The sequence below is a fragment of the Sorex fumeus genome, unplaced genomic scaffold (genome assembly GCF_029834395.1).
Source record: "Sorex fumeus unplaced genomic scaffold, SorFum_2.1 ptg000034l, whole genome shotgun sequence".
Classification (NCBI taxonomy): Eukaryota; Metazoa; Chordata; class Mammalia; order Eulipotyphla; family Soricidae; genus Sorex; species Sorex fumeus.
In genome coordinates, this window is record NW_026606091.1 from 15,596,052 (window position 1) to 15,608,566 (window position 12,515).

General features: G+C 35.8%; 1 pseudogene; it reads left to right on the forward strand.

Annotated features, from left to right (window-relative positions):
• The first annotated feature begins 2,862 nt into the window (after positions 1 to 2,862).
• On the forward strand, positions 2,863 to 12,299 carry LOC130026571 (40S ribosomal protein S7-like; annotated as a pseudogene).
• Positions 12,300 to 12,515: the final 216 nt, after the last annotated feature.

Below are 12,515 nucleotides of genomic sequence, written 5' to 3' on the forward strand. Positions count from 1 at the left end.
GTGTATGTGTGTATGTATATATATAGAGAGAGAGAGAAAGAGACAGAGAGAGAGACAGAGAGAGAGAGAGAAATGAGAGAAATACAGATAGTTAGAGCTATAGTTCTTTTAAGATAAAGGACACAATTCCTTAGACTTACAGATTTCCAAAGCACTAACTAGTGAACTAAAGGGTTGCAGTTATATTTCAAGGAAGAAACAAATATTATTAAAATTTCATAAAGAATTAGGTGAAGGATTTTTGGAGGATTACTTAGAATAAGAATAAAACTCATAAAGGTTTACTTGAGCACAGTAGATTCACTGTTCTGAGGAGAAATTTATTTTTTCTAGAATTTTATACAAGTAAAAGTAACAATTAAGTATATAAGTAAATAAATGTTTCAAGCACAAAAAAGAGACTCAAACATAAAAGTCTCATACAGACTTTCTATGTCCACTTTTTTAACGATGGAAAAAATACTCATTAATGTATTCCACACAAAGGAACAGAAACTCTTAAGAAGATTTAGGTCCAACAAAATAATCTATTTCATCCAAGATAACAATGCAGTAAATGCCTAGTTTCCAGCTGTGCAACACCTTTAGAATATAATTGGGCTGTATTATAAAGATAAATCAAAAATTTATGAAAACTATCATGAATACATCACAGAATTTATTCCAAAGAGATTTTCTAATTAAGAATAGGTATATTAGCAATAGAATAACAACATTTCATTTTTTATTTAAGAAAACAGTAGCAAAATTTAAAAAAAATATATATGGGGGTTAAAATATACAAATGAACCATGATTCAAATATGAAACTAAGTAACATCATAAATTTTCAAAGACTAATATGGTGTAAAATGTATAATTTATTTGACATTTTAAAAAAATTTTACTGAATGGAGCAATAGCACAGTGGTAGGACATTTGCCTTGCATGCAGCCAGCCAGGCCAACCTGGGTTCGATTCCTCCGGCCCTCTCGGAGAGCTGGCAAGCTACCAAGAGTATCTCGCCTGCACAGCAAAGCCTGGCAAGCTACCCGCGATGTATTCGATATGCCAAACACACTAACAACAAGTCTCACAATGGAGACATTACTGGGTCTGCTCGAGCAAATAGATGAACAACGGAAGGACAGTATTACTGAAGTATTAAGTATGTCCTCGCTAAGCTTGAGTCTGGTTGGATCTATCAAAAGGTGATAAAGCAGTGTTGAAGTCTCCCACTAGTATTGTGTTGCTATCAATGTCTTTCTCCAAGTCTATGAGTAGTTGTTGTAAGTACTTTGCTGATCCCTCATTAAGTGCATATGCCTTTAGTATTGTAAGTTCTTCCTGTTTTACAGGTCCCTTGATCAGTAAGAAATGGACTTTACTGTCTCTTATGACCTTCTTCAGTCTGAAATCAATTTGGTCTGATACTAGGAAGGCTACCCCAGCTTTTTTATGGGAGTTGTTTGCCTGTAGGATTGTTTTCCAGCCTTTGATTCTGAGCCTGTGTTTGCTTTGACTGTTGAGATGTGTTTCTTACATGCAGCAGAATGTTGGGTTTAATTTTCTAATCCATCCTCGCACCCTGTGTCTTTTAATTGGTGCGTTTATCCCATTGATGTTGAGAGATATTATTGTTATGGGGTTTTGTCCCATTTTTCTGTTGAAACTTGGTGTATTTGAGGGGCCTGTCTTGTCTTAAAGTAGCCCATTTAGTTGTTCTTGTAACCATGGTTTTGAATCTATGAAGTTCCTGAACTGTTGTTTGTCTGTGAAATTGTGTTTTGTTCCTTCCGTTATGAATGAGAGTCTCACTGGGTAAAGAAATTTTGGTGAGGCATTCGTTTCATTGAGTTTTTTTCACTATATCCCACCACTGTTTTCGGGCCATGAGGGTTTCATCAGACAAATCGGCTGTAAATCTTAAGGATGCTCCTTTATAGGAAGTTTCTTTCTTTGATCTTGCTGATTTCAGAATTTTGTCTTTATCTAAGGTTTTGGTCATTTTGATAAGGATGTGTCTTGGTGGTATATTTATTTGGATTTCTTCTAGCTGGTACCTTTCGGGCCTCCTGACTGTGGTTGCATGTTTTCTTCAGCTCTGGAAATGTCATAGCAATGATGTCTTTGATGGTTTCTTCTCCATCAGGGTTTTCTTCCTGTTCCTCTGTGACTACAGTTCTTACGTTACTCCTCTTGGCTTCATCACGATCTTCTCTTGCCATCTGTTCCCAGATTGTTAGTCTCTTTTCCATTTTCTGCTCTGTTCTGGAGAGTCTGGACTTCATCTTCGAGCTCACTGATTCTGTCCTCAGTAGCTGTTACTCTGCTGCTGAGCCCTTCCACTGAGTTTTTCAATTCTCCTACCACGTTTTTCAGGTCTGAGATTTCCGTTTATAATTTTCTTTGCATTTTCCTCATTTCTACCTTCAAATCCTCTTGTCTTTTATTGGCATTGCTTTCCATTGTTTCTTTTAGATCCCTAAGCATCCTCAGTAGCTCCCTTCTAAATTCCTTGTCAGAGAGGTTGTGTAGCACTTCATTACTGTTGGTGTCTTCTGGGCTAGCCTCTTCAATAGGTAAGCTTGTTGGGCTTCTGCATTGCTTTACCATTGTGATGTGTGTGGTTTAGACCTTCATGCTCAGTATTACTATTCTGCTTAAGATGCAGAATAAATTGAGATGGGCCTAATGAATTATTGGCTAATGTGTTTCTGGTGGTTAAGCTAACATGGTGAAAGTTCCATCTAAGAGGGTAACTTATGGTTCCTATGCGATATGTAGGGGGAGAATAACTCATGGCCGCATTAGCAGCCACAGCTCCAGGAAGGGGATCTGCCATCCCACGGGTTCCTGGATGAGTAAGCAGAGGGTGCCCGGAATGGTTCAGCTTTGGGTTCAGGCGGTGTGCCTCAATTCCCAACCCCCGCAGATCAAGGATGAAAACCAGCCGTTCTCAGGTGATCTAGTTAGATGTGCAACCCCGGGGAAGGGGCCCTGCCACTGGGTGGGTACCTGGATGAGTGAACCTTATTTGACTTTTAACTGAAAACTTTTTCATTATGTCGCATAAAGTTAGTAAATTTAATTTCCAATTTTTTACTAAATAGGAGTAAAAAGGGACATTTTCTGATGCCACCCCATTGTAATTATTAAAATTACAACGTTTACATTTTATAATATAATTATCAACCACAATACCCATCATATTTTGCTAATCATCTCATCAAAGTTCTTTTTAGCAGAATAAAGTATTGGATTAGATGTTGCAGTTGTCATTTTGTGTGATTTTTAACTTGAAAGTTATCTTTGGCTATTATTTCTAGTTATCTGATAACTTTTTTGGTAAACTTTGTTATTGATCATCACTTGCCACTGTATGAATATTAGTAATACCCTGTTAATTTTACTATTAGAAGTTTTGTTATAGAGATCATTCAAAGGATTGAGTTCATAGTTTTTTGTTTGTTTGTTTGTTTTTAATTTTATTGTTTAATGAATCACCGCGAGGTACAGATTTGCAAACTTTTGTGCTTATGTTTCAGTCATACAACGAATGAGTTCCCATCCTTCCACCAGTGCCCATTCTCCACCACCAACAATCCCTGGTTCCCTCCCATCCCACCCTGCCTCTGTGACAGGGGAATCATTCCCTTTTGCTCTCTCTCTCCTTTGGGGTATTGTGGTTTGCAGTAGAGGTATTGAGTGGCCATCATTTGGTCTATAGGGTCTATAGTCTACTTTCAGCATGCATCTCCCATCCTGAGCGGGTCCTCCAAGCACGTTAACTTGGTGGTCCCTTCTCTATCTGAGCTGCTTTTTTCCCCCAGCATGTGAAACTGGCTTCCAAGCCATGAAGCAATTCTCCTGGTACTTATCTATACTATTCTTGGGTGTAAGTCTCCCATTCTGTTACTTTATGTTCCAAAATGAATTCCATCTTTCTGTGTCTGTCCCTCTCTTTCTGACTCATTTCACTTAACTTGATTGAGTTAATAGTTTTGCATGCAGGAGGTGAGGTATGATCCTGGCTCCACATGAAAAATATAGGTTCATCTGAGGGCACTTTTAATAACCAACATATTTCTCAGATACTTTTTAATTTTTAAAGGAATAAACCAATCTTTTTTTTAAAAAAAATTCTAAACTTTTTTCAATAAGTTTCTAGAGAATTTAAAAATATTAATGCCATTTTCTTAAAAACTTGAGCTGTTGTGGTTGGAGTAATAGCACAACGGGCAGGGTGTTTGCCTTGCACGTGGCCAACCCAGGTTTGATTCCAGCATCTCATATGGTCCCCTGAGCTAATGCCAGGAGTAATTCCTAAGTACAGAGCTAGGAGCAACCCCTGTAAATCACCAGGTATGACCCAAAAAGCAAAAAAAAAAAAAAAAAACCTGTTTATTTGCATTCTGCTGTCTACTGTTTATGTAGATCGTTTCCCAAGGATCCCTGTGTTATAATTAGTGATATATTTTTTCTCTGCTATATCTAAAGAATTTATTTCATTCCACATGTTTGATGAATTTTTACTCTCCAATTTAGAAAACTGAATTTTTTAAAACTCAAATTCAGAGGGTTTATTTGTTTGTATTTGAATAACAGTTCTAGTGAAATTTCAGATAAGGGAAATTTCAAATCACTATTATAATTCTCATCTTAGTTGAATGTGCTCTGTGTGCCAAAAAAAAAAAAAGAAGGTTACAACTTCCTCATACAATAGATAAGAATAGATTAGACTGTAGTCTAAGTTTCCTAGCGATTTCTTTTATTCCTTTCTCTATATTGCTTGAATTTTCATGGACATTTAAAGTTTTTTATATGTGTGAATGTGTGTGTGTGAGCGCATGCGCCCTTCCCAAAAGCTAAACCAAACATGTGGGATTGCTGAGCATCAGAACATCAGAAAAGAGAAATTAAGGGGCAAAAAAATCTAGAAGCTTGTTTTTCTTTTCTTTTTTTTTTTAATTAGTGAAACACCATGAGGTACAGTTGTAGACTTACAAGTTGTTGTGCTTGGGTTTCAGTTATGCAATGATCAAGTACCCATCCCACCACCAGTGCCCATTCTCCACCACCACTGATCCCAGTATCCCTCCCACTCCCCCATCCCCCATCCCACCCTGCCTCTGTTGCAGGGCACTCCCTTTTGTTCTATCTCTCATTTTGGGTGCTGTGGTCTGCAGAAGAGACATTGGGTGGCAATCATGTTCGGTCCATAGATTACTTTCAGCAGGTATCTCCCATACTGGGCAGATCTTCCCAGCACCCTTTATTTGGTGCTCTCTTTTCTATCTGATCTGCCTTTACCCCTAGAGTGTGCGGCTGGCCTCTAAGCCATGGAGTGAATAACCTGGTATTTATCACAGCTGTTCTCAGGTGTTAGTCTCTTATTTTGTTACTTTATGTTACCCAGATGAATGCAATCTTTCTGTCTGTCCCTTTCTGACTTATTTCGCTTAGCATAATATTTTTCATATAGTACCACTTGTATGTAAATTTCATGACTTCATTTTTTCTAACTGCTACAAAGTACTCCATTGTGTAGATGTACCAAAGTTTCTTTAGCCAGTCATCTTTTCTCGGGCACTCAGGTTTTTTTCCACATTCTAGCTATTCTAAACAGTGCTGCAATGAACAAACAAGTGCAGATGTCACTTCGACTACACCTTTTGGCCTCTCTGGGGTATATTCCCAGGAGTGGTATTGCTGGGTCAAATGGGAGTTCAATTTCTAATTTTTTGAGAGTCATCCATACTGTTTTCCAAAAGGGTTGAACCAGTCGGCATTCCCACCAGCAGTGAAGAAGGGTTCCTTTCTCGCCACATCTGCGCCAACACAGGTTGCTTTTGTTCTTTTGAATGTGGACCAGTCTCTGTGGTGTGAAATGATATCTCATTGTTGTTTTGATCTGCATCTCCCTGATAATTAATAATGTAGAGCATTTACTCATGTGCCTTTTAGCCATTCGGATTTCTAGAAGCTTGTTTTAATATTTTGTATATCTGACAGTAAACACAGCATTTGTTATATAACTGAAAAGTAAATATAGTATTAGTTTCCCTTTAAAAATTAGTCAATAAAATTAACTTTACCTGAGACCTAAGCAAAAATTTCAGCAGACCCATAATTTTTGCCAGATAATTATTACTAAGTAATCATCAGTGCCTAAATAATCTTAATCACTTAGTCTAAGTGATTATTTAATTTTAAGTAATTATTAGCTATCCCTAATATTACTTTTAGAAAAGTTTCATTAAATAATCAGGCTGGTGGGCAGGAATGATAGCACAGCAAGTAGAGTATTTGATGTGCACGTGCGATCTGATCCCTGTCACTCTATGGAGTCTCCTTAGCCTTGCCAAGAGTGATCCCTGAGTGAGGAGACAGGAGTAAGCCCTGAGCAGAGCCAGGTATGGCCCCAAAACAAGTACAAAATAAAACTACTAATTCCAAGCTATGAATAGAAACTGTGAGTCTAAGTTAATATATCCCCCTTTTAATCATAATTTAATTCTGTTTCAGAAAGAATATATATAGATATACGGATAGGTACATACCTACCTACATACATACAAATAGACAGAGAGATATTTTCTTCAATTTACTGTTTTCCTTTCTATTCCACTAAGTTCTAAACTCATTGGTATTCATAGCTAAATAGAGATGAATATTGGCATATGAAACAGACATAATAAAAAACCTCATTCTCTATTAAAAACAAGTAAACAGAACATAATGAAAGAATCCCATCGATGGTGACAGAGGAATATTGGCACTTTGGTGGCAGGTACGGTATGGTTCCAGTGTATCCCTAAGACATTTAAACATTTACCCTTCAATACACTAATGTGACCTGAATAAATTAAATGTATATGTGTAATATAAATAAAACAGATACTAGGAACAAGTTCTTCTTTTAGTCTGGAAGTAGTCTATAGCTTTTGGTTTCATGAACATTTGGCATTGTTGCTAATGGTAAGAGTCTTGCTAAAATTGTGTTAGATTCACTAAATTCCAGGTAGTCAATATGACTAGTCTACAGTTCTAGATATCCCAGTGATGATAATCAAGTCCACCTTTCTACTTCTGGGACACCTCAGCCCAATCAGATGACTCTAACAGCTAGGCCTCAAAACTAGTTCATTCATGAAACTCTATTTATATAATAATACATAAGGAGAATGTTTTTGCACCTCTTTCAGAATAACCTCTTTTTACCAGTCAATCCCAATATATTCTTCTCTATTCTGCTACAGACCATTTTCACTATTTCATAAGTGAGTCCCCAAACTTCAGGGAGCATAATTTCAAGCTTTTTTAAAAATAACTCATAAAAGTCCTTCACATTGGACTTAAACCTGTAGCAGAACTCACCGCACTAATAGTGTGTGTATGACTGACAACAATGTATGACTATTTGGTGTATTGGGATGTGTAATTTATGTGAATGACTCCGGGTTTGGAAAGAGTGTCTTTTACAAAAACAAGAGTATTCACTGGAATTGTGCACCAATAAAATTTTGATGGGTGGAGACTTTCAACACACAACAGCTTGGCCAAAATCACAAATTGATAAACCCTTTCTTTTTTTTTTATCTCCAATTGGGCTAAAAATTTTGAAGTACACTGAACTTTTGCCTTTGGATATTTCCTTGGTAAATTCTGCATGTTGAAATGTGTCTCTCTTCCTTTATGATCTGGTATCTATCGTGATTTGCATTTTAGTAAGTAATAAAGTATAAATAATATTTTAGTAGCTTATTAATTAAACGTTTAAAGAATATCAAAAATATTTCAAATCAAGAGAAACTATTTTTCCCCACAGAAAATATTTTAAAGTGTCAAAATTTTTAAAGTGTTGATCCATTTAACATAGCATGGTCACAATTATACATAGTAATCTGACCTAAGTAGCCAAAGTACAGTTGTTATTTGGCCATAGCAGTGTCGTATAGTCTTCTTTTGAATTCTTTGAAGAATTCCACCTTCTTTCCATATTTCAGTGGTCTATATTCTATCAGAAAATACGACTGGAAAAACAAAGAAAACAAAGTCAAAAATGTAGTCAATGTATTTTTCCACAGGATGTTTTTGATAGAACCAATTTTTCCTCATGGATACTAAAAGAAGATTGTGAACTGAGGGTGACAATCTGAAAAGAGTCTGTCTGCAGAATAAATATGATGTTTACCTATGAGTCAGAACCTAGAAAAGATTTTTTTTTATTTCCTGGATATAACTGAGCCTCATAAGACAAATTTATCATGAAACTTGGTAGTTACATGGAGAAATACATTCTTTTTTCCCTCTAAGAATGCTTGGGTTAACACTCACTTGCATGGAATGTGTTATGTTTTCACCCAAGCACCCTAAATATAGGTATATAGTTGATGCTTTTTTCATTGTTTTCCTTTAAGAAATCGGTGCCTCGTGTGTGTGTGTGTGTGTGTGTGTGTGTGTGTGTGTGTGTGTGTGAGCACATGCATGCACATGCGTGCTAATAATGATCTAAAAAAATATCACAAAGTCTATAGTATCTGGTTCATTTCTCCCTAGTTTTCTATTCCCTGTAATCATTAATACATAACTAAGGATCCAGCCAGATAATTCCTCTATGCTAATCTGATTCCAAATATGACCCTAATGTATCTTACTCTTTACAAAACGTAATAAGGAAATGTCAAGGTTATATTAAATCAGTGTACTGAACTCAAACCATAATTCATATTTTGTAGTTTATGTCAATTTATGACTGCAACTATACTAGTACTAATGACTTTTTGTCTCTGAGCTTCGTATTTGGAAATGAGCAAACTATTTAGATCTAAAGAAATTATACACCGTAACAGTTCCAATGGAGCCTTTCCTTTTGTGCTTTGATATATTTGACACTATTTGCTATGATCTACTTTTATTTCTAATGGATGTTTTACATGGTTACTAAAATTAGAATAAAACTATATAAGTGCAAGAACTCAGACATTCACTTTTAGAAACCTACTGAATATTGCATGCTTTTCTGTGTTGAGTCAATGTCTGAACAAACAAAACATAGATAGATAGATAGATAGATAGATAGATAGATAAATAGATAGTTTCAGATAGAGTTAGAGATATCTATATATGAAATTTTAGGAATCCACATTTCATTAATGCTGCCATTATAACATATATAGTTTTTTTTTTTTTACTCAAGTGAATTTACCTTAAAAAATCACTGTCACTGTCATTATCCTCCCGTTGTTCATCAATTTTCTCAAGCTTGCCCAGTAATGTCTCCATTGTGAGACTTTGTTGTTACTGTGTTTGGCATATTGAATACCTCACAGGTAGCTAGCCAGGCTTTGCTGTGAGGGCGAGATACTCTCGGTAGCTTGTCGGGCTCTCCGAGAGGGGCGGAGGAATCGAACTCAGGTTGGCCAGGTTGGCTGGGTGCAAGGCAAACGCCCTACCCACTGTGCTATTGCTCCAGCCCTTTAAAAAAAAAGACATATAATTTATTGTTCAGTGTATGCATATAAGAAAAATATAAAACCTTTTCAGAACAAAAATACAGACTTTCAAGGAAATCATTATATAAGAAAAGGCAAGCTTATGTTAATATATAGTTCTTTTCCAAATTTCAGCTTCAGCCAGGAATTCATCTCAAAAGTAGAGCACTTTTCATACATGTGTGAGACCTTGGATTCAATTACTAGCATAAAAAAAAAACATAACCAACCCCAAATTTAGCTTCATCTCAACAGCCATAAACACACCAAGCTAATGTTTAGAAAAACACGAAAGAGATCTGGACAAAGCATAAAATATTCACAAATATTTTTCTCAAAACATTTGCATAATCTCTGTGACAGTCTGTTCAAAATTTTTAACTGAATAGATATTAACTCATTTAACTACGTTTTAGGTTGGAATGGTGATACCATTCAGTACAAGATTATCGGATATTATTTACATCATAAATGAACGATAAAATTAACTGAAAAATAAATTTTCATTTTAACGTAAGTGCTGTATCAGAGAACTAAAATCTGTTAATTCTGAAGGATTTAGTATATCTGTGTTTCTTGGCTGAAAAACAACTGATGGAAGCAAAGAGAGTGGGTAGGATTTTACTAAAAGTATTTTACTTAGTTATTAGTGATGGAAGATTCATATCCCACTCAAAGACTCATGCATCCTTAAAACTCCACAGCTAAAAGGAGATGTGATTATAAAATGACACTCTCATAGTTTATAGATGGGAAAATGAAGATAAGAAAATTGAAGCAATTTGATTGATGTCATTCATGGAGGTACTAACAAATCTATACCTGAAATTTTGTTGGTAGACATTTTCCAAAGAATGATAAATTTGCATATCTCTCAATTACTGGATACACATTAGCAATTTTATCCTTCCATTTTCTCTGAAGTGTCAACGTTAAACTTTCAAGACTGGCAACATGACTTTGAAAGACATTTGATCCAATCTAATCAGTGCGCTACGTGAGAAAGAACTCTTTTCCAGCCAAAATTCTCCAGTATAATATCTAAAATAAAATCATTTCAAAATATGCACTTTCTTTTTAAAAGTCTGATACCTTACAAAAACACTGTAAAGACACCCGAAAGGTAGAATGTTTCCAGGCATGTAATAATTCAATAGCAAGGAAATGCATTAAATGTTATTGTAAAAGCTGAAAGTAGTCATCAAAGCAATTGGCATCAAATCCAAACTTAGTTATGTTTATTCATCTATATACATTCATAGCTTAGAGTATAAGCAACTTAACTATTAAAATTAACTGTATGAAATCAACATTATTGTAGTTAAAAATTGTCAAATATCACCAACTTTCTATAATTGAGTCCATATGTATCTATGGGATCAAAGAATAGGAGATATTGGTCCTGATCTTCTTGGCTCTTATGTGCTTTTTACAGTCAGCATTTTCTAAACTGAATATCACTAATATTTTATTCATTTTTAAATATTACTGCATTTTTATTTTTCTTTTAAAACACTGACAGAAGTCTTAACTCAGTGGCCTTATACTTATGTAAATTCATTCACACTTTTTTCTGAGAATACGCACTTTATATTAAGGTTAATATATTTTTGGTGTGTATATTTATCATCTTTAAATTTATTACTTAAAATGTAATAATAATAGAATAAAAATTATGTGCATTGTGTCTTAAAGTTTAAAAGGCATATTTTTATTGCTGGAACTTTCATATGGTTCATAATTTGTAGCAATATTTATCTTATTTGCTCGAGCGGGCCCAGTAACGTCTCCATTGGAGACTTTGTTGTTACTGTGTCTGGCATATCAAATATTCTCGGTAGCTTGCCGGGCTCTCCGAGAGGGGCAGAGGAATCGAACTCGGGTTGGCCATGTTGCCTGCGTGCAAGGCAGACGCCCTACCCGCTGTGCTATAGTCAGCAAAATATCAAAGATGATCATCTGATAAATTATCAAGGTCACCACTACATAAAATCAATGCTTCAGGTGATTAAAACGGCAGTTTATTGATGGTAGTCCAGTTCCTATGACGTGCTATTATCTGAAACCAGTATCTTGTTGTTCATCTTGATGTACTTTCTATCACTTGTCAGTAGTGTAATTTCTTCTCCACTATAGGGATTCTTTTATCTTCTCTGAGGTTTAGTTTTATCTTTTCCACTTGAAAAGGATATAACAGCTCTCCCTTGTCCAGCACTCGCTAAGAAGAAACCCACGTTCAGTTCCAGTGCGAAGATTGTGAAACCCAATAGTGAGAAGCCGGACGAATTGGAGGCCCGCATTTCCCAGATGCTCCTGGAGTTGGAGATGAAGCCGGACCTGAAGGCACAGATGAGGTTGCTGAATATCACGGCAACCAAGGAAATTGAAGTTGGTGTTGGATGAAAAGCTATTATGATCTTCTTTCCTTTTCCTCAACTAAAGTCCTTCCAGAAAATCCAAGTCCGACTAGTACGGGAACTGGAGAAAAAGTTCAGTGGGAAGCACGTTGTCTTTATTGCTCAGAGGAGAATTTGGTCTAAGCCAACACAAAAAAGCCATACAAAAAAATAAGCAAAAGCATCCTAGAAGCCACACCCTGACAGCTGTGCATGATGTAATCCTGGAGGACTTGGCCTTCCCTTAGTGAAATTGTGGGCAAGAGAATCCGTGTGAAACTGGATGACAGCCGCTCATAAAGGTTCATTTGGATAAAGCACAGCAGAACAATGTGGAACATAAGGTTGAAATCTATTCTGTTGTCTATAAGAAGCTCACAGGCAAGGATGTTAATTTTGAATTTCCAGAGACATACATGACTAACTAAAATATCATTCACAGTTAAAAAAAAGGATATAACAAATCTAGGCATAGAACTCCTTATTCTTCTCCACTAGAGGTATGAAAACTTAGAAATTGAGGTAGGTGCCTATAGTAAAGTGCATAAAGGATTCTGAGATATCAAACAATATTAATTCACAGTCATTTGCTACTCTTGGTTTACAAAACTCTGATATACTAAAAGCTTCCTTGTTTTAAAGGC